At 44.7% G+C, this 27,811-nt stretch overlaps 1 long non-coding RNA gene across 1 annotated transcript in view; it reads left to right on the top strand.

Annotated features, from left to right (window-relative positions):
- The window catches only part of LOC141264465 (uncharacterized), a 217,442-nt gene extending 190,627 nt beyond the window's left edge, over window positions 1–26,815 (top strand). The window contains exon 3 of the long non-coding RNA XR_012319956.1: window positions 26,727–26,815. This is a non-coding gene — a long non-coding RNA (uncharacterized lncRNA). The remainder of the gene's footprint in view (window positions 1–26,726) is intronic.
- Window positions 26,816–27,811: the final 996 nt, after the last annotated feature.

Below are 27,811 nucleotides of genomic sequence, written 5' to 3'. Positions count from 1 at the left end.
AAGTGTCTAAACTACAGGTGGTGTAGCTTGCTTAACAGCCGGGATAATCCGCTGACTAGCAGACACTGCTACTAGGCACAAAGTATTTCCTGGGCTAGATGCAGTTAAAAATTTGTAATTAGATACTCTCGTTGGATGCTGAGAAAGCATTCCATAGAGTCTCCTGGCACGCCATATACGATTCTCTTAAAAAGCTTGGGGTAGGGGTCTAGGGGACCCTTTTATAGCCAAAATCACGGCCCTGTATCACAATACGTCACCTAGGCTGAAGATAAATGGAACTGTAGCACCCTGAGGGCTCGGTTGCTACAGAGGTATTGAACCTCACCCAGAGGTGTGATATCTCACTCTCAGGTAAGGATGGAGTGTGGATCAGGACCCGACACCTGCATGCATTACACCACATTGCCGTGGGGCAGGGCGACCAATATGCCTCTGATATGTGCACGACAGTCCCTGTCCCTGGCTGGAGTGGGGGGAGGGAACACTGAGGAAGGGGAACCCTGTAGTGCAGGAGCAGGGAGGAAGCAGTTTCTGGGTGCATTGAGAAGGGAGTATAAAAGGTGGGCACCATCTTAGTTCAGTGCAGAGAAGTCTGAGCAGAAGTGGCAGGGAGCAGGGGCTCTGCATGAGCTCTGCTCTGGAGGCGGGCCTAGTAACAGAGGCCCAGGCCTGGAAGAGGGAGAAGGAAGGAAGAGGAGCGGAGAAGGCTCCAGGAACGTGGAATGAAGGGATCCCAGGGGTGCGGACGGGCGAGTCGCCACCGCACGCCTGAATCCACCTGCGTGGAGGGGTCAGGCCAAAGGGGGAGACCGGTCCCCGAAACTAGTGGAGGCAGGAAACGACCTTCAGCTAGAAACCGGAGGCTGTGACATTTTATGTGGCGCAGCCCCTCGCTACACCCGCTAGGAAGGCACCACATAGGGTCAGGGAAACTGGCGCCAAGTTTACCAAGAGGAGGCCCGAGGCAGCCGGACAGAAGGGTTGGTAAGAAAGGCCAGACAAAGGACACACAGAGGGGGTCCTGTGAAGCGCTCCAAAGTTATCTGGGAGTTGTCTGAGCCCCTCACCTGGTGAGCACAGTAAGACGTGGGCAGCCGTTACCTGCAGACGTGGTCTGGATAATAAGAACTGTGAGTAAAGGCCCTGGACTGCATCACTGACTCCGTGCCGTTACTGCTGCTGCCCTGCACCATCACCCCCATCCTCCGCATACACTGCCCTGAGGCTATACTCCTCCCGTGGGGAGTTATGCTACGCTCTGCTGCACCCACAACACCAGCCTCAGCGGTCTGCCCTGCAGCGGCGGTTCACTCTGACCGCAATCCACGGGTGGCATAGTCGGACATTTAAACATCAAAACCACATAAATAGTTCCGCCACTGGTTTTACCACCCTGAGCCACGGAATCGGGTCGCCGCCACGAAGACTACAACCACCAGCATCCACCAAAAAGGGTCCGGCTCCGGGTGTTCCAAGGCCCAGGGGGTGCATCAGAACATTTTCATCACCTTTCACAATCACCAATGGGACAAGGCAGGGATGTCCTCTGTCCCCTCTCTTATACATCCTAGTGACGGAGCACCTGCTCTCATCAATTCGCCATAACCCCAATATTAGGTGGATTGAGGTGGGAGGCACCGAGTACAAGTGCTCTCTATTTGCTGATGATGTCCTAGTATATATCACTCAATCACATATATCCATCCCTGCTGTTATGGCTGAAATAGATCACTTTGTTACATGGTCAAATTTTAAAATCAATGCAGCGAAGTCTGAGGCCCTCGATGTCTCCCTCCCCAAATCCATATAGGATTCCATCCAGTCCAACTTTCCCTTTGCCTGGCCCTCACAGGGTATCAAATACTTAGTAATTCCTATTCATAGAGACCTCTCCCATCTATGTTATCTTAATTTTGGGCCCTTTATTGAACAACTCCATACAGACCACGGTTGGCAAGTTAGAACTGTAAGATTCACTACGTGAACCACTGGTGTTTTGTGGAAAAGCACATGTACACTGCGTTCCAATTATTATGCAAAAAGTGTTTAGGAGTGATAAGGGAAGAATTTGTTTGTTTGTCAGTTAAACTCATTGATGGTGATTAGAGATGAGCGTTGTTCTACTCGAACTGTTCGCCAATCTCAAATTCGAGCTGTTTTGGGCGGTGTTCGAGCCGTTCGGCGAACACGAACAATTTGATAAAAATTCGGCTGTTCGAGGTTATGTTCGATAACTGTTCGTGCACCAAAATCATAACTGGATTTTTTCTCAGTAATGATGAAAATTAATGTTAATACGCAGTTTGAGTGTACAGCGGGGTGGGGGGAGGGGCAGGGGATGGATCTCTGCAGGAACAATGAAGATCTCCATTTTTTTTCTCTTTCCCGCATTTGCAGTGGGGAGGTGCAATCTGTCAGCCTATCAGCAGCGCACACACGGAGCGAAGTGCTTTTTTTCACACAAGCAAGGGCATGTGTCATTGGCAGTGTATGTCACATGTCCTTGCCCTATAAGACCAAGCCATTTTCCCCGTCGCCACCATTTTCTCACTGCTGCAGCTGCGTGTTAGACGGCACCGCTGTTGCTGTGTGCGCTATACCTTGTTAATTTCAAGCCAATTTTCGCACAAATATACAGATAGCTTGGGAGTAGGGAATAGTTGTGATTGCAGTCCTTTTAAGGACTAGGTTACAGCATTTCCTACTACTTTTATCAGGGAGGTCTGTGCTCTTAAATAGATAGGTTATGGGAGTAAAGACTAATTTTAATTGGAGTCCTTTTCAGGACTAGGTTACATCAGTTCCTATCAGTTTTTGCCAGGCAGGTCTGTGCCAGTGCTGTGCAAGTTTTTTTCACAGCATTTGGCTGAATCTAGCAAAGCTAATCCTTTTTGGCCTATTGCAGAGTGTGTTAGTCAGTGGAGTAGCCTATCTGTGCTGCAAGATATACCACCTGTGTATAGAATACCAATTTTTTTACTGCACCTAGTGAAGTAAACTCTTTTGGGCATAGCATCATTCTATTAGTCCATCTATACTGACCTCCATCAGGTTGCAAATTAAAACTTATTTTTATCTGCATCTACAGTACCTCTGAAAAAATATTTGGGCTTCTAGCTGTGTGTGGGACTTGTTGTATTAGTCCATCTATACTGACCTCCATCAGGTTGCAAACTGAATATATTTTTTTCTGCATCTACCTCTGAAAAAATATTTGGGCTTCTAGCTGTGTGTGGGTCTTGTTCTATTAATCCATCTATACTGACCTCCATCAGGTTGCAAACTGAATATAATTTTTTTCTGCATCTAGCTCTGAAAAAATATTTGGCCTTGTAGCAGTGTGTCGGACTTTCTCTATTAGTCCATCTATACTGACCTCCATCAGGTTGCAAATTAAAAATAATTTGTATCTGCATCTACAGTACCTCTGAAAAAATATTTGGGCTTCTAGCTGTGTGTGGGACTTGTTGTATTAGTCCATCTATACTGACCTCCATCAGGTTGCAAATTAAAAATAATTTGTATCTGCATCTACAGTACCTCTGAAAAAATATTTGGGCTTCTAGCTGTGTGTGGGACTTGTTCTATTAGTCCATCTATACTGACCTCCATCAGGTTGCAAATTAAAAATAATTTTTATCTGCATCTACAGTACCTCTGAAAAAATATTTGGGCTTCTAGCTGTGTGTGGGACTTGTTGTATTAGTCCATCTATACTGACCTCCATCAGGTTGCAAACTGAATATATTTTTTTCTGCATCTACCTCTGAAAAAATATTGGGCTTCTAGCTGTGTGTGGGTCTTGTTCTATTAATCCATCTATACTGACCTCCATCAGGTTGAAAACTGAATATAATTTTTTTCTGCATCTAGCTCTGAAAAAATATTTGGCCTTCTAGCAGTGTGTCGGACTTTCTCTATTAGTCCATCTATACTGACCTCCATCAGGTTGCAAATTAAAAATAATTTTTATCTGCATCTACAGTACCTCTGAAAAAATATTTGGGCTTCTAGCTGTGTGTGGGACTTGTTGTATTAGTCCATCTATACTGACCTCCATCAGGTTGCAAATTAAAAATAATTTGTATCTGCATCTACAGTACCTCTGAAAAATATTTGGGCTTCTAGCTGTGTGTGGGACTTGTTGTATTAGTCCATCTATACTGACCTCCATCAGGTTGCAAACTGAATATATTTTTTTCTGCATCTACCTCTGAAAAAATATTTGGGCTTCTAGCTGTGTGTGGGACTTGTTGTATTAGTCCATCTATACTGACCTCCATCAGGTTGCAAATTAAAAATAATTTTTTTCTGCATCTAGCTCTGAAAAAATATTTGTTCTTCTAGCAGTGTGTGGGACTTGGTCTATTAGTCCATCTATACTGACCTCCATCAGGTTGCAAATTAAAAATAATTTTTTTCTGCATCTAGCTCTGAAAAAATATTTGGTCTTCTAGCAGTGTGTGGGACTTGGTCTATTAGTCCATCTATACTGACCTCCATCAGGTTGCAAATTAAAAATAATTTTTTTCTTCATTTATCTCTAAAAAAATATTTGGGCTTCTAGCAGCGTGTGGGACTTGTTCTATTAGTCCATCTATACTGACCTCCATCAGGTTGCAAATTAAAAATAATTTTTTTCTGCATGTAGCTCTGAAAAAATATTTGGGCTTCTAGCAGTGTGTGGGACTTGGTCTATTAGTCCATCTATACTGACCTCCATCAGGTTGCAAATTAAAAATAATTTTTTTCTGCATCTAGCTCTGAAAAAATATTTGGGCTTCTAGCAGTGTGTGGGACTTGGTCTATTAGTCCATCTATACTGACCTCCATCAGGTTGCAAATTGAATAAAAAAAATTTCTGCATCTAGCTCTGAAAAAATATTTGGGCTTCTAGCAGTGTGTGGGACTTGGTCTATTAGTCCATCTATACTGACCTCCATCAGGTTGCAAATTGAATAAAAAAATTTTCTGCATCTAGCTCTGAAAAAATATTTGGGCTTCTAGCGGTGTGTGGGACTTGGTCTATTAGTCCATCTATACTGACCTCCATCAGGTTGCAAATTAAAAATAATTTTTTTCTGCATCTAGCTCTGAAAAAATATTTGGGCTTCTAGCAGTGTGTGGGACTTGGTCTATTAGTCCATCTATACTGACCTCCATCAGGTTGCAAATTAAAAATAATTTTTTTCTGCATCTAGCTCTGAAAAAATATTTGGGCTTCTAGCAGTGTGTGGGACTTGGTCTATTAGTCCATCTATACTGACCTCCATCAGGTTGCAAATTAAAAATAATTTTTTTCTTCATTTATCTCTGAAAAAATATTTGGGCTTCTAGCAGCGTGTGGGACTTGTTCTATTAGTCCATCTATACTGACCTCCATCAGGTTGCAAATTAAAAATAATTTTTTTCTGCATCTAGCTCTGAAAAAATATTTGGGCTTCTAGCAGTGTGTGGGACTTGGTCTATTAGTCCATTTATACTGACCTCCATCAGGTTGCAAATTAAAAATATTTTTTTTCTGCATCTAGCTCTGAAAAAATATTTGGGCTTCTAGCGGTGTGTGGGACTTGGTCTATTAGTCCATCTATACTGACCTCCATCAGGTTGCAAATTAAAAATAATTTTTTTCTGCATCTAGCTCTGAAAAAATATTTGGGCTTCTAGCAGTGTGTGGGACTTGGTCTATTAGTCCATCTATACTGACCTCCATCAGGTTGCAAATTAAAAATATTTTTTTTCTGCATCTAGCCCAGCCAATAGTTTTGGCCTAATACCACAGTTTGGCCACTCAGCTCTGCTCGGTTACCATCCATTGTTTTTTTGTGCAAACAACTCCAGAGTTGTGAATTAGTTAACCACCAAAATGAGTGGAAAAAGGCCTGCTGCTGGTGGAAAGGGGAATAGGCGTGTTGGGAAGGGGAAAAAAGGTTGTGTCCGTGGGGTAGGTGCAGAAGAAAGACCATCTTCCAGCCAAACTAAAATGTCTACTTCTTTTAGCGGACAATGTGATAAGATCCCTTTCTTACGGCCACGCCAATCGCTACAAATTCCAGATGAGGCACAAAAACAGCAGGTGCTTCAACGGATATCAAGTGCTCCTTTAAGTGGGCTCTCCTCCACATCAACTTCAACATCACAAATACTCCAGTCCTCAAAGGTGTCACCCAAATCGCACTTGCTTCCTCACAGCTCCCAAATCTCCAGCTGCCCGTCTGAGTATGAGGTAGAACAGATGGTTGAGTCTGCAGAGCTGTTTACTCATACTATAGCCTGGGAATCAGAGGTCGACTCCAGCGCTTCTGTGAATCCAGACGAGGAAATGATCTGCACTGATGCCCAGAATCTTTATGAGTCGGATCCAGGACCAGACGCAGAAGGTTCTGACCATAATGTAGACCCTCATTCCCAAACTGTAACTCCTGTTGGTGGAGACAATGAGGAAGACGATGATAAGACTCAAATACCTGATTGGAGCGACAACTTTAGTTTTTTGTCAGGGCAGGAACAGGTTGGCTCTGAGGACGACGGGTGTGATAACGCACAGGGTGATGATGATGAGGTCGGAAATCCCACTTACTGTCAACCCACAGTCAGCCAAGAGATGAGGTCAGCAGAGGAGGTGGAGGAAGATGCTAGTGACGACGAGGTCAGGTTGCGCCTTCCTGGACAGAGACGTAGTACTGGAAGCACGTCAACAACTGCATCCTCAAACACAACTCTGCCTCTCACCACAAGTCGTGGTGGCTCTTCAGGTCGCATGGGTGCTAAGCCTTGCATAGCCTGGGCATTTTTTCAGATCGATAAAGATGACCCAACTCGTGTTATCTGTAACATTTGTCAGCAAAAGCTAAGTAGAGGCCAAAAAATACATAGTTTGAGTACTTCATGCATGAACCGGCACATGGACATGAAGCATAAGTTGCAGTGGGAAGCTCAGTGTGCTACAATGCGGCCTAGCCGGCCGGGCCAATCACCGTCTGCCATATCTTGTGCATCCGCGGCCTCTTCATCCTCTGTGACTGGGGGGACAGCAGTCACACCTGTTTTGGGGCGCAGACCTGCCACTTCTTTACCCGCAACAGCCAGCGTGATTGGCAGGTCATCATTTTCTTTGGAGGTGGTAACACCAGCTGGTGTTGAGCGCTGTCCGACATCGATAGCACCACCTTTGGATCAAGGCAACCTAACATGTCCGCCTGCATCTTCCTCACAGACCGGCAGTTTGCCGGGGACACCCTTATCAACCCCGTCTAAGCACAATAGCCAGCCCTCGGTCCCTCAGATGTGGACAAGTAAAAGACCATTTCCTCCTAGCCATGAGAAAGCTAAGAGGTTGAATTTCACCATCTGCAAGCTCTTGGCTACAGAAATGCTGCCTTTCCGCCTGGTGGACACAGAGGATTTTCGAGACCTTATGTCCGTCGCAGTGCCCCAGTACCAGATGCCCAGTCGGCACTACTTCTCAAAGAAAGGTGTGCCTGCGCTCCACCAGCATGTCGCACACAACATCACCGCTTCTTTGAGAAACTCTGTGTGTGACAGGGTGCATTTCACCACAGACACTTGGACGAGTAGGCATGGACAGGGGCGTTACATGTCGCTGACTGGGCACTGGGTAACTATGGTGACAGCAGGACAAGGGGCTGCTGTCCAAGTCTTGCCGTCCCCACGAGTTGTGCGTCAATCCTCTTTATGTCAAAGTTCCTCCACTGCTTCTGCCTCCTCAACCTCCTCTCGGTCTTCCACCTGCACCCAAAGCCTGTCTGGTCATGCCACAAGCTTTCTAACTGCGCAGAAGGGATCCTGCACACCTCCTTACTATGCTGGCAGTAGGGCTCAACGTCATCAGGCGGTTTTTACATTGAAATGTCTGGGAAATGTGAGTCACACAGCTGAGGAGTTGTGGTCAGCTCTGGAGAACCAATTTCATGAATGGTTGTCTCCACTGGACCTGAAACCAGGGAAGGCCGTGTGTGACAATGCTGCAAACCTGGGTGCGGCCCTTCGCCGGGGCAATGTCACACAGGTGCCTTGTATGGCTCATGTGTTGAACCTGGTTGTCCAGCAATTTTTAGCCCACTATCCCAGACTAGATGGCCTTCTGCAGAGGGCACGGTCGCTGTGTGCTCACTTCCGCCGTTCGCATCCCGCAGCTCAGTGACTTACATCTCTACAGAAGTCGTTGGGCCTGCCACTTCACCGGCTAAAATGCGATGTGCCTACCCGGTGGAATTCAACTCTGCACATGTTGCAGCGACTGTGGCAGCACCGACAAGCCCTGGTGCAATACGTTCTGACGTATAGCCTGGGCCAACGAGATTCAGAGGTGGGGCAAATCACGCTGGAGGAGTGGTCTCAGATCAGGGACCTATGCACCCTTCTGCACAGTTTTGAAATGGCGACGAAGATGTTTAGTGCTGACGATGCCATTATCAGCATGACTATTCCGGTGATTTACATGCTGGAGCACATGTTAAACAGAATTCGGAGTCAGGTGGTGGCACAAGAGGAGGTGGAGGAAGTAGAGGAGGAGGAGTTGTATGCGGAAGGGCTAACATCTGCAAGGTCCAGACGGTCGGCAGCACCAAGGCGGCAGGCATGTGAGGGTGGGGGAGATGGTTTTACCAGGGCGCATGGTAGCAGCCAAACTAGTGAGGAAGGTGCAGGAGCCCAGGAAGAAGTGGAGGACGAACTGATGGAAGACTCATCAGATGAGGGAGACCTTTATCACATTTCTGTTGTGCGAGGTTGGGGGGAGAGGACAGAGGAAGGAAGCATGATTGTTACCTCGCCACCAACACAACAGGGACTTGGTGCTCCTGGATGCGCAACACACATGAGTGCCTTCTTGCTGCACTACCTGCAACATGACCCTCGAATTGTGAGAATTAGAAATAATCCTGACTACTGGGTTGCCACACTGTTAGATCCCCGGTACAAAAGTAAATTTGCAGAAATTATTCCTGCCATAGAAAGGGATGAACGCATGCAGGAGTATCAGCAGAGACTGTTGCAGAATCTTACATGTGCTTTTCCACAAAATACCAGTGGTGCACGTAGTGAATCTCACAGTTCCATCTTGCCAACCGTGGGACCGTCAAGTGTTCAGCACTCAAACCGTAACAGAACCACAGCATCTGGTGGTAACATCAATTTTGCGGAATCATTTCACCACTTTTTTAGCCCATCCTTTGCAAGGCCACAGGAGACAAGAAGTCTGACACATAGTCAACGCCTAGAGACGATGGTACAGGAGTATCTCCAAGTAAACATTGAAGCCACGACTGTGTCACTGGACCCTTGCTCTTTTTGGGCTTCCAATCTGGATAAATGGCCGGAGCTAGCCACTTACGCCTTGGAGATCTTGTCATGCCCCGCAGCCAGCGTTCTGTCTGAACGTGTGTTCAGCGCTGCTGGTGGTGTGCTGACAGATAAGCGCACGCGGCTCTCCACTGATAATGTAGACAGACTCACGTTCATAAAGATGAACAAATCATGGATCCGAAACGACTTTTCTACCTCTGTGTCATCCTGGGGAGAGTAAAAGCTTGATGATTGTTTAAAATCACCCTACCAACCGTTTTAAGCTTTCAAATTACTAATCATGTTTATCTGTATCTTGACTGGAAAATAATTTGGGCTTTGTAGCAGTGTGCAGCACTGATCCTATTAGGCCATCTATAATAAGCTCCACCAGATTTAAAATTAAAAATAATTTTTAGCTGCATCTAGCCCGGAAAATAATTTTGGGGCTCCGAGATGCGCAAGACACATAAGTGCCTTCTTGCTGCACTACCTGCAGCATGACCCTCATATTGTCAGAATTCGAAGTAATCATGACTACTGGGTTGCCACACTCTTAGATCCCCCAAACTTTTCGATCAACCTTTTCATTTTAATAAAGACCAAAAAAATGGTCATTTTTGAAATTATAAGCATTAGCAGGTTGTTAGAAACTGAAATCAAACAGTTTTCAACTCAAAACTTTATTCTAGGTGATGTTACATTTTCACATAGGACCCCTTGTTCGAAAGGAGCTTCTGAACTCTCTCGTCCATTGAATTTGTCAGGTTTTGGATGGTTTCTGCTTCAATTGTTTTGCATGAGGACAGAATACCCTCCCAGAGATGTTGCTTAGATGTGAACTGCCTCCCGCCATCATAGACACTCCTTTTAATGATGCTCCAAAGGTTCTGAATGGGGTAGAGGTCAGGGGAGCATGGGGGTCACACCATAAGTTTGTCCACTTTTATGCCCATATCAGCCAGAGATGCAGATGTTTTATGTGCAGCATGAGATGGTGCATTATCATGCAGAAAAATGATCTTGCTGTGAAATACACGGTTCTTCTTTTTGAACCATGGCAGGAAGTGCTGTTTGAGAAAATCCACATACATTATGGAGTTCATCTTTAGCGCCTTCAGGGATCCTAAAGGGGCCGACAATCTCTCTCCCCATGATTCCAGCCCAAAACATTACTCCACCTCCTTCTTGTTGGCGCTGTAGCCGTGTTTGCGTGGGGTGTCCATCAACCAGCCATCCTCCACTCCATCCATCTGGACCATCGAGCGCTGCACGGCACTCATCCGTGAACAAAACAGTTTTGAAATCAGTCTTCATGTAATGTTTGGCCCACTGGAGCCGTTTCTGCTTGTGTGAAGTGGATAGAGGAGGTCGACAGGATGGCGTATGCACAGCTGCAAACCTCTGAAGGACCCTGCATCTTGTTGTTCGGGGGACGTTGGAGGCACAAGCAGCTTCAAAAACTTGTCTGCTGCTATGACAAGGCTTTTTTGCCGCTGCTCTTTCAACCTGACGTAATTGCCTGTAGGAAAGAGTCCTCAATTTGCCCTTATCAGCACGCACACGTGTGTACTGTGAATCAGCTACATACTTCTTGATTGCCAAGACACTTCATCCTGATCATCGCACAATGTTGATTGTAGTCATGCCTTGACCTAAACACTCCACAATTTGTTGCTTCTCAGCAGCCGACACATCCTTTTTCTTTCCCATTTTGGCAGAAAATGTAGGCTGCTGAATAATGTGAAAGAGCCTTCTTAAGTAGTCTTGCCTTTCATTGGACACACCTGACAAACTAATTAGCACTGGTGTCTGCAATTGCTTACAGTGATATAAAGAGCCCTGACACACATCACCATCAATGAGTTTAACTGACAAACAAACAAATTCTTCCCTTATCACTCCTAAACACTTTTTGCATAATAATTTGGAACACAGTGTACATGTGCTTTTCCACAAAACACCAGTGGTTCACGTAGTTAATCTTACAGTTCTAACTTGCCAACCGTGGTCTGTATGGAGTTGTTCAATAAAGGGCCCAAAATTAAGATAACATAGATGGGAGAGGTCTCTATGAATAGAAATTCCTAAGTTTTTGATACCCTGTGAGGGCCAGGCAAAGGGAAAGTTGGACTGGATGGAATCCTATATGGATTTGGGGAGGGAGACATCGAGGGCCTCAGACTTCGCTGCATTGATTTTAAAATTTGACCATGTAACAAAGTGATCTATTTCAGCCATAACAGCATGGATGGATATATGTGATTGAGTGATATATACTAGGACATTATCAGCAAATAGAGAGCACTTGTACTCGGTGCCTCCCACCTCAATCCACCTAATATTGGGGTTATGGCGAATTGATGAGAGCAGGTGCTCCGTCACTAGGATGTATAAGAGAGGGGACAGAGAACATCCCTGCCTTGTCCCATTGGTGATTGTGAAAGGTGATGAAAATGTTCTGACGCGCCCCCTGGGCCTTGGGACACCCGGAGCCGGACCCTTTTTGGTGGATGCTGGTGGTTGTAGTCTCCGTGGCGGCAACCCGGTTCCGTGGCTCAGGGCGGTCAAACCAGTGGCGGAACTATTTATGTGGTTTTGATGTTTAAATGTCCGACTACGCCACCCGTGGATTGCGGTCAGAGTGAACCGCTGCTCCAGGGCAGACCGCTGAGGCTGGTGTTGTGGGTGCAGCAGAGCGTAGCATAACTCCCCACGGGAGGAGTATAGCCTCAGGGCAGTGTATGCGAAGGATGGGGGTGATGGTGCAGGGCAGCAGCAGTAATGACACGGAGTCAGTGATGCAGTCCAGGGCCTTTACTCACAGTTCTTATTATCCAGACCACGTCTGCAGGTAACGGCTGCCCATGTCGTACTGTGCTCACCAGGTGAGGGGCTCAGACAACTCCCAGATATCTTTGGAGCGCTTCACAGGACCCCCTTTGTGTGTCCTTTGTCTGGCCTTTCTTACCAACCCTTCTGTCCGGCTGCCTCGGGCCTCCTCTTGGTAAACTTGGCGCCAGTTTCCCTGACCCTATGTGGTGCCTTCCTAGCGGGTGTAGCGAGGGGCTGCGCCACATAAAATGTCACAGCCTCCTGTTTCTAGCTGAGGGTCGTTTCCTGCCTCCACTAGTTTCGGGGACCGGTCTCCCCCTTTGGCCTGACCCCTCCACGCAGGTGGATTCTGGCGTGCGGTGGCGACTCGCCTGTCCGCACCCCTGAGATCCCTTCGTTCCTCGTTCCTGGAGCCTTCTCCGCTCCTCTTCCTTCCTTCTCCCTCTTCCAGGCCTGGGCCTCTGTTACTAGGCCCGCCTCCGGAGCAGAGCTCATGCAGAGCCCCTGCTCCCTGCCACTTCTGCTCAGACTTCTCTGCACTGAACTAAGATGGTGCCCACCTTTTATACTCCCTTCTCAATGCACCCAGGAACTGCTTCCTCCCTGCTCCTGCACTACAGGGTTCCCCTTCCTCAGTGTTCCCTCCCCCCACTCCAGCCAGGGACAGGGACTGTCGTGCACATATCAGAGGCATATTGGTCGCCCTGCCCCACGGCAATGTGGTGTAATGCATGCAGGTGTCGGGTCCTGATCCACACTCCATCCTTACCTGAGAGTGAGATATCACACCTCTGGGTGAGGTGCAATACCTCTGTAGCAACCGAGCCCTCAGGGTGCTACAGTTCCATTTATCTTCAGCCTAGGTGACGTATTGCGATACAGGGCCGTGATTTTGGCTATAAAAGGGTCCCCTAGACCCCTACCCCAAGCTTTTTAAGAGAATCATATATGGCGTGCCAGGAGACTCTATGGAATGCTTTCTCAGCATCCAACGAGAGTATCTAATTACAAATTTTTAACTGCATCAAGCCCAGGAAATACTTTGTGCCTAGTAGCAGGGTCTGCTAGTCAGCGGATTATCCCGGCTGTTAAGCAAGCTACACCACCTGTAGTTTGGACACTTCATTTTTTCAAAGGAAATGCTTCGGGACCACGGGATACTCAGTGAAGAGCATCAGGAGGCACCCCAAGGCATAGGGGCTGGGACTGGCAGTAGGATGCCTTGCGGTGGACAGCCGAGCTCGATCCTTATAAAAGCTTTTTAACTGCAGCAGCTTTAGTGGACGCTACTGGAGCTGGAATTACGCGGCTGCTGGCATGAGACTTGCCCTCCAATAGATCCTTGTAAATGGATTTAAAGTGTATTCATTCAAATTAGAGAGACAATTTAAATTAAAAAGCTTAGAGCTGCCTCCACCACAGGGGGGCTCGCTCGACCCACCAGCGGACAGGCACCAGTATTGGGAGAGGGGGGCTGGCCATCAGGGTTCACCGCGGCTCTGGCACAAACCCGGCGACACGGAGGTGGCACGGGCAGGAGCGGACTGGCCGTGTCGGCTTCTCACTTTTTGGATTTTAGAAGGGCATGACATGCCTATATCTGTGTCTCCCCCTCCTTTTACTCCTCCACCTCTTTTATTTTCGCATGACTATATGTACTTGTCACTTTTCCATGTGTTAGTTATGTCTTCTGAGCAGTTTGTCAGCTTTTGGACACCTTTGAAGGTGTTTTCTATGTGTTTCTATGTGTTTTTGTTTGCCTGCCATTGGTTTTAACGGTGTTCGAAGGTGTTCGACGAACAGTTCGACGAACAGTTCGGCGAACACACGGGTGTTCGACGAACCGAACCGAACTCGAACACTACGGGGGTGGCTCAACACTAATGGTGATGTGTGTCAGGGCTCTTTATATCACTGTAAGCAATTGCAGACACCTGTGCTAATTAGTTTGGCAGGTGTGTCCAATGAAAGGCAAGACTACTTAAGAAGGCTGTCTCACATTATTAAGCAGCCTACATTTTCTGCCAAAATGGGAAAGAAAAAGGATGTGTCGGCTGCAGAGAAGCAACAAATTGTGGAGTGTTTAGGTCAAGGCATGACTACAATCAACATTGTGCGATGATCAGGATGAAGTGTCTTGGCAATCAAGAAGTATGTAGCTGATTCACAGTACACACGTGTGCGTGCTGATAAGGGCAAATTGAGGACTCTTTCCTACAGGCAATTACGTCAGGTTGAAAGAGCAGCGGCAAGAAAGCCTTGTCATAGCAGCAGACAAGTTTTTGAAGCTGCTTGTGCCTCCAACGTCCCCCGAACAACAAGATGCAGGGTCCTTCAGAGGTTTGCAGCTGTGCATACGCCATCCTGTCGACCTCCTCTATCCACTTCACACAAGCAGAAACGGCTCCAGTGGGCCAAACATTACATGAAGACTGATTTCAAAACTGTTTTGTTCACGGATGAGTGCCGTGCAGCGCTCGATGGTCCAGATGGATGGAGTGGAGGATGGCTGGTTGATGGACACCCCACGCAAACACGGCTACAGCGCCAACAAGGAGGAGGTGGAGTAATGTTTTGGGCTGGAATCATGGGGAGAGAGATTGTCGGCCCCTTTAGGATCCCTGAAGGCGCTAAAGATGAACTCCATAATGTATGTGGATTTTCTCAAACAGCACTTCCTGCCATGGTTCAAGAAGAAGAACCGTGTATTTCACAGCAAGATCATTTTTCTGCATGATAATGCACCATCTCATGCTGCACATAAAACATCTGCATCTCTGGCTGATATGGGCATAAAAGGGGACAAACTTATGGTGTGACCCCCATGCTCCCCTGACCTGTACCCCATTCAGAACCTTTGGAGCATCATTAAAAGGAGTGTCTATGATGGCGGGAGGCAGTTCACATCTAAGCAACAGCTCTGGGAGGGTATTCTGTCCTCATGCAAAACAATTGAAGCAGAAACCATCCAAAACCTGACAAATTCAATGGACGAGAGAGTTCAGAAGCTCCTTTCGAACAAGGGGTCCTATGTGAAAATGTAACATCACCTAGAATAAAGTTTTGAGTTGAAAACTGTTTGATTTCAGTTTCTAACAACCTGCTAATGCTTATAATTTCAAAAATGACCATTTTTTTGGTCTTTATTAAAATGAAAAGGTTGATCGAAAAGTTTGGGGGATCTAAGAGTGTGGCAACCCAGTAGTCAAGATTACTTCGAATTCTGACAATATGAGGGTCATGCTGCAGGTAGTGCAGCAAGAAGGCACTTATGTGTCTTGCGCATCTCGGAGCCCCAAAATTATTTTCCGGGCTAGATGCAGCTTAAAATTATTATTAATTTTAAATCTGGTGAAGCTTTAGTATAGATGGCCTAATAGGATCAGTGCTGCACACTGCTACAAAGCCCAAATTATTTTCCAGCCAAGATACAGATAAACATGATTAGTAATTTGAAAGCTTAAAACGGTTGGTAGGGTGATTTTAACCAATCATCAAGCTTTTACTCTCTCCAGGATGACACAGGGGTAGAAAAGTCGTTTCGGATCCATGATTTGTTCATCTTTATGAACGTGAGTCTGTCTACATTATCAGTGGAGAGCCACGTGCGCTTATCTGTCAGCACACCACCAGCAGCGCTGAACACACGTTCAGACAGAATGCTGGCTGCGGGGCATGACAAGATCTCCAAGGCGTAAGTGGCTAGCTCCGGCCATTTATCCAGATTGGAAGCCCAAAAAGAGCAAGGGTCCAGTGACACAGTCGTGGCTTCAATGTTTACTTGGAGATACTCCTGTACCATCGTCTCTAGGCGTTGACTATGTGTCAGACTTCTTGTCTCCTGTGGCCTTGCAAAGGATGGGCTAAAAAAGTGGTGAAATGATTCCGCAAAATTGATGTTACCAGCAGATACTGTGGTTCTGTTACGGTTTGAGTGCTGAACACTTGACGGTCCCACGGTTGGCAAGTTGGAACTGTGAGATTCACTACGTGCACCACTGGTATTTTGTGGAAAAGCACATGTAAGATTCTGCAACAGTCTCTGCTGATACTCCTGCATGCGTGCATCCCTTTCTATGGCAGGAATAATTTCTGCAAATTTACTTTTGTACCGGGGATCTAACAGTGTGGCAACCCAGTAGTCAGGATTATTTCTAATTCTCACAATTCTAGGGTCATGTTGCAGGTAGTGCAGCAAGAAGACACTCATGTGTGTTGCGCATCCAGGAGCACCAAGTCCCTGTTGTGTTGGTGGCGAGGTAACAATCATGCTTCCTTCCTCTGTCCTCTCCCCCCAACCTCGCACAACAGAAATGTGATCAAGGTCTCCCTCATCTGATGAGTCTTCCATCAGTTCGTCCTCCACTTCTTCCTGGGCTCCTGCACCTTCCTCACTAGTTTGGCTGCTACCATGCGCCCTGGTAAAACCATCTCCCCCACCCTCACATGCCTGCCGCCTTGGTGCTGCCGACCGTCTGGACCTTGCAGATGTTAGCCCTTCCGCATACAACTCCTCCTCCTCTACTTCCTCCACCTCCTCTTGTGCCACCACCTGACTCCGAATTCTGTTTAACATGTGCTCCAGCATGTAAATCACCGGAATAGTCATGCTGATAATGGCATCGTCAGCACTAAACATCTTCGTCGCCATTTCAAAACTGTGCAGAAGGGTGCATAGGTCCCTGATCTGAGACCACTCCTCCAGCGTGATTTGCCCCACCTCTGAATCTCGTTGGCCCAGGCTATACGTCAGAACGTATTGCACCAGGGCTTGTCGGTGCTGCCACAGTCGCTGCAACATGTGCAGAGTTGAATTCCACCGGGTAGGCACATCGCATTTTAGCCGGTGAAGTGGCAGGCCCAACGACTTCTGTAGAGATGTAAGTCGCTGAGCTGCGGGATGCGAACGGCGGAAGTGAGCACACAGCGACCGTGCCCTCTGCAGAAGGCCATCTAGTCTGGGATAGTGGGCTAAAAATTGCTGGACAACCAGGTTCAACACGTGAGCCATACAAGGCACGTGTGTGACATTGCCCCGGCGAAGGGCCGCACCCAGGTTTGCAGCATTGTCGCACACGGCCTTCCCTGGTTTCAGGTCCAGTGGAGACAACCATTCATGAAATTGGTTCTCCAGAGCTGACCACAACTCCTCAGCTGTGTGACTCACATTTCCCAGACATTTCAATGTAAAAACCGCCTGATGACGTTGAGCCCTACTGCCAGCATAGTAAGGAGGTGTGCAGGATCCCTTCTGCGCAGTTAGAAAGCTTGTGGCATGACCAGACAGGCTTTGGGTGCAGGTGGAAGACCGAGAGGAGGTTGAGGAGGCAGAAGCAGTGGAGGAACTTTGACATAAAGAGGATTGACGCACAACTCGTGGGGACGGCAAGACTTGGACAGCAGCCCCTTGTCCTGCTGTCACTATAGTTACCCAGTGCCCAGTCAGCGACATGTAATGCCCCTGTCCATGCCTACTCGTCCAAGTGTCTGTGGTGAAATGCACCCTGTCACACACAGAGTTTCTCAAAGAAGCGGTGATGTTGTGTGCGACATGCTGGTGGAGCGCAGGCACACCTTTCTTTGAGAAGTAGTGCCGACTGGGCATCTGGTACTGGGGCACTGCGACGGACATAAGGTCTCGAAAATCCTCTGTGTCCACCAGGTGGAAAGGCAGCATTTCTGTAGCCAAGAGCTTGCAGATGGTGAAATTCAACCTCTTAGCTTTCTCATGGCTAGGAGGAAATGGTCTTTTACTTGTCCACATCTGAGGGACCGAGGGCTGGCTATTGTGCTTAGACGGGGTTGATAAGGGTGTCCCCGGCAAACTGCCGGTCTGTGAGGAAGATGCAGGCGGACATGTTAGGTTGCCTTGATCCAAAGGTGGTGCTATCGATGTCGGACAGCGCTCAACACCAGCTGGTGTTACCACCTCCAAAGAAAATGAAGACCTGCCAATCACGCTGGCTGTTGCGGGTAAAGAGGTGGCAGGTCTGCGCCCCAAAACAGGTGTGACTGCTGTCCCCCCAGTCACAGAGGATGAAGAGGCCGCGGATGCACAAGATATGGCAGAAGGTGGTTGGCCCGGCCGGCTAGGCCGCATTGTAGCACACTGAGCTTCCCACTGCAACTTATGCTTCATGTCCATGTGCCGGTTCATGCATGAAGTACTCAAACTATGTATTTTTTGGCCTCTACTTAGCTTTTGCTGACAAATGTTACAGATAACACGAGTTGGGTCATCTTTATTGATCTGAAAAAATGCCCAGGCTATGCAAGGCTTAGCACCCATGCGACCTGAAGAGCCACCACGACTTGTGGTGAGAGGCAGAGTTGTGTTTGAGGATGCAGTTGTTGACGTGCTTCCAGTACTACGTCTCTGTCCAGGAAGGCGCAACCTGACCTCGTCGTCACTAGCATCTTCCTCCACCTCCTCTGCTGACCTCATCTCTTGGCTGACTGTGGGTTGACAGTAAGTGGGATCTCCAACCTCATCATCATCACCCTGTGCGTTATCACACCCGTCGTCCTCAGAGCCAACCTGTTCCTGCCCTGACAAAAAACTAAAGTTGTCGCTCCAATCAGGTATTTGAGTCTTATCATCGTCTTCCTCATTGTCTCCACCAACAGGAGTTACAGTTTGGGAATGAGGGTCTACATTATGGTCAGAACCTTCTGCGTCTGGTCCTGGATCCGACTCATAAAGATTCTGGGCATCAGTGCAGATCATTTCCTCGTCTGGATTCACAGAAGCGCTGGAGTCGACCTCTGATTCCCAGGCTATAGTATGAGTAAACAGCTCTGCAGACTCAACCATCTGTTCTACCTCATACTCAGACGGGCAGCTGGAGATTTGGGAGCTGTGAGGAAGCAAGTGCGATTGGGGTGACACCTTTGAGGAATGGAGTATTTGTGATGTTGAAGTTGATGTGGAGGAGAGCCCACTTAAAGGAGCACTTGATATCCGTTGAAGCACCTGCTGTTTTTGTGCCTCATCTGGAATTTGTAGCGATTGGCGTGGCCGTAAGAAAGGGATCTTATCACATTGTCCGCTAAAAGAAGTAGACATTTTAGTTTGGCTGGAAGATGGTCATTCTTCTGCAGATGTTACTGTTGCTTTAACACCTACCCCACGGACACAACCTTTTTTCCCCTTCCCAACACGCCTATTCCCCTTTCCACCAGCAGCAGGCCTTTTTCCACTCATTTTGGTGGTTAACTAATTCACAACTCTGGAGTTGTTTGCACAAAAAAACAATGGATGGGAACCGAGCAGAGCTGAGTGGCCAAACTGTGGTATTAGGCCAAAACTATTGGCTGGGTTAGATGCAGAAAAAAATTATATTCAATTTGCAACCTGATGGAGGTCTGTATAGATGGATTAATAGAACAAGTCCCACACACAGCTAGAAGCCCAATATTTTTTCAGAGGTAGATGCAGAAAAAATATATTCAGTTTGCAACCTGAAGGAGGTCAGTATAGATGGACTAATACAACAAGTCCCACACACAGCTAGAAGCCCAATATTTTTTCAGAGGTAGATGCAGAAAAAAATATATTCAGTTTGCAGCCTGATGGAGGTCTGTATAGATGGATTAATAGAACAAGTCCCACACACAGCTAGAAGCCCAATATTTTTTCAGAGCTAGATGCAGAAAAAAATATATTCAGTTTGCAACCTGATGGAGGTCTGTATAGATGGATTAATAGAACAAGTCCCACACACAGCTAGAAGCCCAATATTTTTTCAGAGGTAGATGCAGAAAAAAATATATTCAGTTTGCAACCTGATGGAGGTCAGTATAGATGGACTAATACAACAAGTCCCACACACAGCTAGAAGCCCAATATTTTTTCAGAGGTAGATGCAGAAAAAAATATATTCAGTTTGCAACCTGATGGAGGTCAGTATAGATGGACTAATACAACAAGTCCCACACACAGCTAGAAGCCCAATATTTTTTCAGAGGTAGATGCAGAAAAAAATATATTCAGTTTGCAACCTGATGGAGGTCTGTATAGATGGATTAATAGAACAAGTCTCACACACAGCTAGAAGCCCAATATTTTTTCAGAGGTAGATGCAGAAAAAAATATATTCAGTTTGCAACCTGATGGAGGTCTGTATAGATGGATTAATAGAACAAGTCCCACACACAGCTAGAAGCCCAATATTTTTTCAGAGGTAGATGCAGAAAAAAATATATTCAGTTTGCAACCTGATGGAGGTCTGTATAGATGGATTAATAGAACAAGTCCCACGCACAGCTAGAAGCCCAATATTTTTTCAGAGGTAGATGCAGAAAAAAATATATTCAGTTTGCAACCTGATGGAGGTCAGTATAGATGGACTAATACCACAAGTCCCACACACAGCTAGAAGCCCAATATTTTTTCAGAGGTAGATGCAGAAAAAAATATATTCAGTTTGCAACCTGATGGAGGTCAGTATAGATGGACTAATACAACACGTCCCACACACAGCTAGAAGCCCAATATTTTTTCAGAGGTAGATGCAGAAAAAAATATATTCAGTTTGCAACCTGATGGAGGTCTGTATAGATGGATTAATAGAACAAGTCCCACACACAGCTAGAAGCCCAATATTTTTTCAGAGGTAGATGCAGAAAAAAATATATTCAGTTTGCAACCTGATGGAGGTTTGTATAGATGGATTAATAGAACAAGTCCCACACACAGCTAGAAGCCCAATATTTTTTCAGAGCTAGATGCAGAAAAAAATTATATTCAATTTGCAACCTGATGGAGGTCAGTATAGATGGACTAATAGAATGATGCTATGCCCAAAAGATTTTACTTCACTAGGTGCAGTAAAAAAATTGGTATTCTATACACAGGTGGTATATCTTGCAACACAGATAGGCTACTCCACTGACTAACACACTCTGCAATAGGCCAAAAAGGATTAGCTTTGCTAGATTCAGCCAAATGCTGTGAAAAAAACTTGCACAGCACTGGCACAGACCTGCCTGGCAAAAACTGATAGGAACTGATGTAACCTAGTCCTGAAAAGGACTCCAATTACAATTAGTCTTTACTCCCACAATCTATCTATTTAAGAGCACAGACCTGCCTGATAAAAGTCGTAGGAAATGCTGTAACCTAGTCCTTAAAAGGACTGCAATCACAACTATTCCCTACTCCCAAGCTATCTGTAGATTTGTGCGAAAATTGGCTTGAAATTAACAAGGTATAGCGCACACAGCAACAGCGGTGCCGTCTAACACGCAGCTGCAGCAGTGAGAAAATGGTGGCGACGGGGAAAATGGCTTGGTCTTATAGGGCAAGGACATGTGACATACACTGCCAATGACACATGCCCTTGCTTGTGTGAAAAAAAGCACTTCGCTCCGTGTGTGCGCTGCTGATAGGCTGACAGATTGCACCTCCCCACTGCAAATGCGGGAAAGAGAAAAAAAAATGGAGATCTTCATTGTTCTTGCAGAGATCCATCCCCTGCCCCTTCCCCCACCCCGCTGTACACTCAAACTGCGTATTAACATTAATTTTCATCATTACTGAGAAAAAATCCAATTATGATTTTGGTGCACGAACAGTTATCGAACATAACCTCGAACAGCCGAATTTTTCTCAAATTGTTCGTGTTCGCCGAACGGCTCGAACACCGCCCAAAACAGCTCGAATTTGAGATTGGCGAACAGTTCGAGTAGAACAACGCTCATCTCTAATGGTGACCAAAAAAAAAACAATTCAGAAATTGCTTTTTGGGTTATCTTTTATTGTGTAGTAAAAATTATCTAGAATCATGATTTTCCAGTTTAGTATGATTAGCTGATATCAAACTTCCATACTTTTTAATTTTACTTTAGATGCTGAACTTTGTGAAAAAAAATAGTTTGTTTCTCTGTTCTACGAGACATATTTTTTATTTTTCTGTTAATGGAGCTGTGTTAGGACTTCATATTGCATTTGTTTGTGGGAAGTATTGTGACCAAAAATCAGCAATTTGGGTGATTATTTTTTTCAATTATTTGTTTAGCTTATGGATTAAATAATTTTATATTTTGGCAGATTGCCCTTTATGGATGTGGCAGTATGCTTTTTTTTTACTTTTTAAATTTCAATGTTTGGATTGAAAAAAGTGGGTTAATTCAAACTATTTTCGTTTTTTTGAAATATTTTCTTTTATTACAATTTTATTTTTTTTTTAGTCCCCATAGGGTAATTGAACCTGCAGTATAAAGTCATCATAGTCTGTGACTACACTACATGTGCTGTCACAGCTATCAGGTGCCTTTAACAGTTGTGAGTGGATCGCTGCTCTGCCCGTGGTTGTTAACCAGTTAAATCCCTCTGTCAATCTCTGACAGTGGGATTTAACACGCGGCGGCCAGAAGCACATCATTCTGGCCACTTATCGGAGTCCCTGTCATCAGGATGCCGATGAGTTGTCATGATAGCCAAAGGGTGTGCTGGAGACCCCCATGACTGTCATTATGATACTCCTGTGAATGCCGGTTCGTGGCTGGCATTCATAGGAGATTGTGACTTTAGCTATACATAGCTATAGCACAGATGATTGGGCAATCACAACTTCAAGTCTCCTAGGGGGACTATCAAATAAAGTAAAAAGTGAAAAAAAAAGTTTTTAAAAATATGAAAAAATAAAAAAAATCCACAAAAAGTTCAATCACCCTCGTTTTGCCCCATTGAAAATAAAACAATTAAAGAAAATTAAAAAACACACATATTTAGTATTGCTGTGTTCATAAATGTCTGATCCATAAAAATAGAAAATAAATGAATCAGATTGGCAAACGGCAAAATGAGAAAAAAAATTGAAACTCCAGAATTACGTTTTTTTGTCCGCCCAACATTGCAATAAAATGCAATAAGAGGTGATCAAAATATTGTATCTATCCCCAAATTATATCAGTAAAAAAAACTTCTCAGAGCGTTAAAAATAAGCCATCACCCAGTCCTAGACCCTGAACAATGAAAAAACATTATTGCTCTTGGAAAATAGCGATAAACATTTTTAATGCAAATTTAAGAATTTTTTTTCACCACTTATATAAAAATTTAACTATACATGTTTGACATCTGCATACTGGTTCTGACCTGGGGAATCATATTGCCAAGTCAGTTTTACCACATAGTGAACATGGTAAATAAAATACCCAAAAAACAATTGTTGAATTGGACTTTTTTCCCCGTAAAATCAATGGTGTCATTCAAAAGTACAACTCATCCCACAAAAATCAAGCTCTCATACTGCCATATTAAAAGAAAAAGTTATAGGAGAGGAAATAATTAAAAAACGGAAAATGGCCCGGAGGTTAAATGCTGCTGTCAGAGATGGACAGCAGCATTTAAAGAAGAGACATCACTGGTCATTTATGTTTTGTGCTTTGTCACATAGATATTTACATTTAGAGTACAGAATGTGAAATTTTTGCATGCAGTTTAGCTGTGCATTTCTTCAGAGTTTTGCTGGGGGCATGCACTTTCACCACTTTCTCCAAGATGCTGCCAATTATAGCTAGATCAGCTGTGATTAGCAATATCTGGAACTTAAAGCCTGTGAAAGTGAATGTCGCTGAAGAAGATTCTTAAGAAATGCCCAGTTGCACTACAATCAGAGATTTCACATCTTGCGCTTAAAAAATAACAAATGTGAATATCTCTGCAATGCAGTGACACAACTAAAAGCAGAAAAGAGCAGCAGCATCAGTAGCGCTTGGGGATTTTTACAAGGTATATTTAATTCATTTTTTAACAAGTGACAGGTCCTCCTTTAGTGGTTAAGCAATTGGAGCTACTGTAGGTATGATCTCTGCTGTGAGAGGCAGGGACTGGTTGTATAACACAGCTGCCACTTGCCCAGTAAGGAGCGGGCTCAGCTGCTGAGTCCACTCCATACACCTGCACCCTCTCCATGTTGTAATAGTAATAGTACATCATGGATTGGAAAGAAGTTTATCCAGTAGTTGATTTCCAGTCTTTTTTCCCGACATACATTTCCTACTTTAGATGGCACTAAAGCTGTAAGAGTAAGGAATATGTGGTTTTTGCCTTTTGCTTGATCAACACTGCAGGATAATATGTCTTTGTGGTCTAATCATGGCCATACACTTGAAATGAATCACGCTGGTATCGGAGGGACCTGCTGCCCATTTAATGTTTGTAGGAACCTAGTAAATCACCCTCTCCCACAGTAGATCTTGGAGAAAAAGAAGGATTGGGAAGTTGTATTTCAACATATCCAATCCCGTTGTTCTTAAAAGGGATTGTAAACTTCCAGAAAAACTTCTTTCACAGGCTATAGCAGCTATAAAAAGGACAAATCAAGTATTACTTACCCTCCCGGGGTCCAGCGCCAGCTCTCTGGCACTGCCCTGGTCTCTGTTGTTTGGTTGCAGTGCTGACTTCCTGTTGATGGTGCTGAAGCCAATGTGTGAGCTCAGGGGCCCTGTCGGTTTAGACAACATAAGATGCTGAGCTCACTGATTGCTGACAGCCTGTTGATGTGATGACAGGGCTGCAGAAAAATAGCAGAAACCTGTGGTAAAGAACCAGTGCCGGACCTGGGGAGGGTGACTTCTACTTGTTGTTTATATACAGCTACAGCAACCTATGATAGAATATTTACTGAAAAGTGACAATGCCTTTAAGGAAGAACTGCTGCCAGAGGTGTCTGGTGACATATTGTCCTCTCTCTATTGAGTCAAGTTGAGCTAAGTGTACATATGTGCTGAAAGGTTGGCAGCAATAAATATTGACCAAATGAGCGTGTTAGGTCACATTTAAAGTGAATATTAACCATTTATTGTCATTTGGTTGCCTAGACCCTGGTTTATTTTTTTAATATACAGTTCTCAAAAGTGCTCAAAAGTTTACATACACCGGCAGAATTTTTCCTTTCTTGGCCTTGTTTCAGAGAATATGAATGATAACAAAAAAACTTTTTCTCCACTCATGGTTATTGGTTGGGTGAAGCCATTTATTGTCAAACTATTGTGTTTTCTCTTTTTAAATCTTAATGACAACCAAAAACATCCAAATGACCCTGATCAAAAGTTCACATACCCCAGTTCCTAATACCGTGTAGTGCCCTCTCTAACATCAATGACAGCTTGAAGTCTTTTGTGGTAGTTGTGGATGAGGTTCTTTATTTTATCAGATGATAAAGCAGCCCATTCTTCTTGGCAAAAAACCTCCAGTTCCTGTAAATTCCTGGGCTATCTAGCATGAACTGCGCGCTTGAGATCTCCCTAAAGTGGCTCAATGATATTTAGGTCAGGAGACTGAGATTGCCACTCCAGAACCTTCACTTTGTTCTGCTTTAGCCAATGACAGGTCGACTTGGCCTTGTGTTTTGGATCGTTGTCATGTTGTAACGTCCAAGTACGTCCCATGCGCAGCTTCCGGGCTGATGAGTACAAATTTTCCTCCATTATTTGCTGATACCGTGCTGCATTCATCTTTCCTTAAACTTTCACCAAGTTTCCTGTGCCTTTGTAGCTCACACATCCCAAAAACATCAGCGATTCACCTCCGTGCTTTACTGTAGGAATGGTGTTCCTTTCATCATAGGCCTTGTTGACTTCTCTCTAAATGTAACGTTTATGGTTGTGGCCAAAAAGTTAAATTTTGGTCTCATCACTCCAAATTACTTTGTTCCGGAAGTTTTGAGACTTGTCTCTGTGCTGTTTGACGTATTGTAGGCGAGAAACTTTGTGGCATTTGCGCAGTAATGGCTTTTTTCTGGTGACTCGACCATGCAGCCCATTTTTCTTCAAGTGCCTCCTTATTGTGTATCTTGAAACAGCCACACTGCTAGCTTTCAGAGAGTCCTGAATTTCAGCTGATGTTATTTGTGGGTTTTTCTTTGCATCCCAAACAATTTTCCTGGCAGTTGTGGCCGAAATTTTTGTTGGTCTACCTGACCGTGGTTTGTTTTTTACAGAGCCCCTGATTTTACATTTGTTAATCACAGTTTGAGCACTGCTGACTGGCATTATCAATTCCTTGGATATTTTTTTTGTATCCCTTTCCTGTGTTATACAGTTCAACTACCTTTTCCCGTAGATCCGTTGACAATTCTTTTGCTTTGCCCATGACTCACAATCCAGAAACATCAGTGGCTGGATGAAAGATGCAAGAGTCTGTCTGGATCCCAGAAACTCACTCAGCTTTTATAAACACACACTGATTACAAGCAAACAGGTCACAGGTGAGGATGTTACCTTTAGTAGCCATTCAAACCCATTTGTGTCAAATTCTATGCATGTTATCAGGCCAAAATCACCAGGGTATGTGAACTTTTGATCAGGGTCATTTGGATTTTAGGTTGTAATTAAGATTTAAAAAGAGAAAACATAGTAGTTTGACAATAAATGGCTTCACCGAACCAATAACCACGAGTGGAGAAAAAGTTTTTTGTTATCATTCATATTCTCTGAAACAAAGCCAAGCAAGGAAAAATTCTGCAGGGGTATGTAAACTTTTGAGCACAACTGTATGTGTAGCTATATTGCATTAACGCTTTAAGAATTATATGAATTACTGTAATTTTTTAATACTTCCTCCATTTTCACAGACCGTTTGGCTGTAACTAAGTGATTGGCTACTGTGGTGATATGCAATAGACATTGCGTCATCATTTTAGCCCTGTCCACACTGATGGGGAGCAATGAAGAGGTGGTAGTGGAACTGCAATAGTAATGGTAAGTAAGGTCTGCATTGTTTGGTATTCTAGAATATAACTAGCCTTGACTGATATTGCACGACTCCTTTACAGATCTGTACTATAAAGCTCCATACTTAAAGTATTTGAGCATTTATCTATTTTAGCAAGCTGAGCAAAATGTATAGATCTATACACTCCAGAATTCATCCTGCACTTCTGTACACAGTCACATAATCAAACACCAGTCATCCAGTTCTAATGACAGATGAAGTGATATCCTTCAGATAAGAGTCCTTCCTTTCCTTCTTCATACTGTTCTCTTTTCATCATACTTGTACAAGTTCATTTTTTCCTGACCAAATCAATTTTAGCTTTTTTTGTGCTTTCAATTTTTTCTTTCCCTTGTTCAAAGACCCATAACTTTCTTTTTCTTCACCAAATCCATGAGAATTTGACAGCTATTGACAATGACAATTTAGCTGGTTAAACAGCAGCGATCAGACCCAAATTCTGTTAGAGGCAGGTGACAGCTGTATAACACGGCCAACACTCTATGTGTATGGACGGAGAGAAGCTCACTAGAACTCTTCATATGTGCACACTTGACATTCTCTTTACAAGTACAGCAGATGTCTACAAGGGGTTAACCTTGGTTTCATTTGTCCTAGGTATTTTGCCATAGACCTGGTTTTACATTACTTTCAGCAATGTCTGGCCTTTCTGTTCTTGAGTGTTATTAGTGGCTTTCGTTTTGTTATTAGATCAGGCGGGTCACAAAGCACTTACATCAAATTCTGGCTCCAACAAAACAATGCCAGACCACATCCTAAAAAATCAATAAAATGATGAACACGAGATAACATAAGGTATTATTTTTTTGGGAAAAACCTCTGTCCTCATGGTCTTGTGAGTCCTAACATTCCAAACAAATAGTAGAGATACCTCTTGAGATTGTTGCTGTAGATGTTGTGAAAAAGCTTTTGCAATAATCTACT

The sequence above is a fragment of the Phyllobates terribilis genome, unplaced genomic scaffold (genome assembly GCF_046119375.1).
Source record: "Phyllobates terribilis strain yellow unplaced genomic scaffold, ASM4611937v1 Scaffold_4__5_contigs__length_816908805, whole genome shotgun sequence".
Classification (NCBI taxonomy): Eukaryota; Metazoa; Chordata; class Amphibia; order Anura; family Dendrobatidae; genus Phyllobates; species Phyllobates terribilis.
Note: the sequence above shows the minus strand (reverse complement) of the source record. Positions and strands in the feature narration are given on the sequence as shown.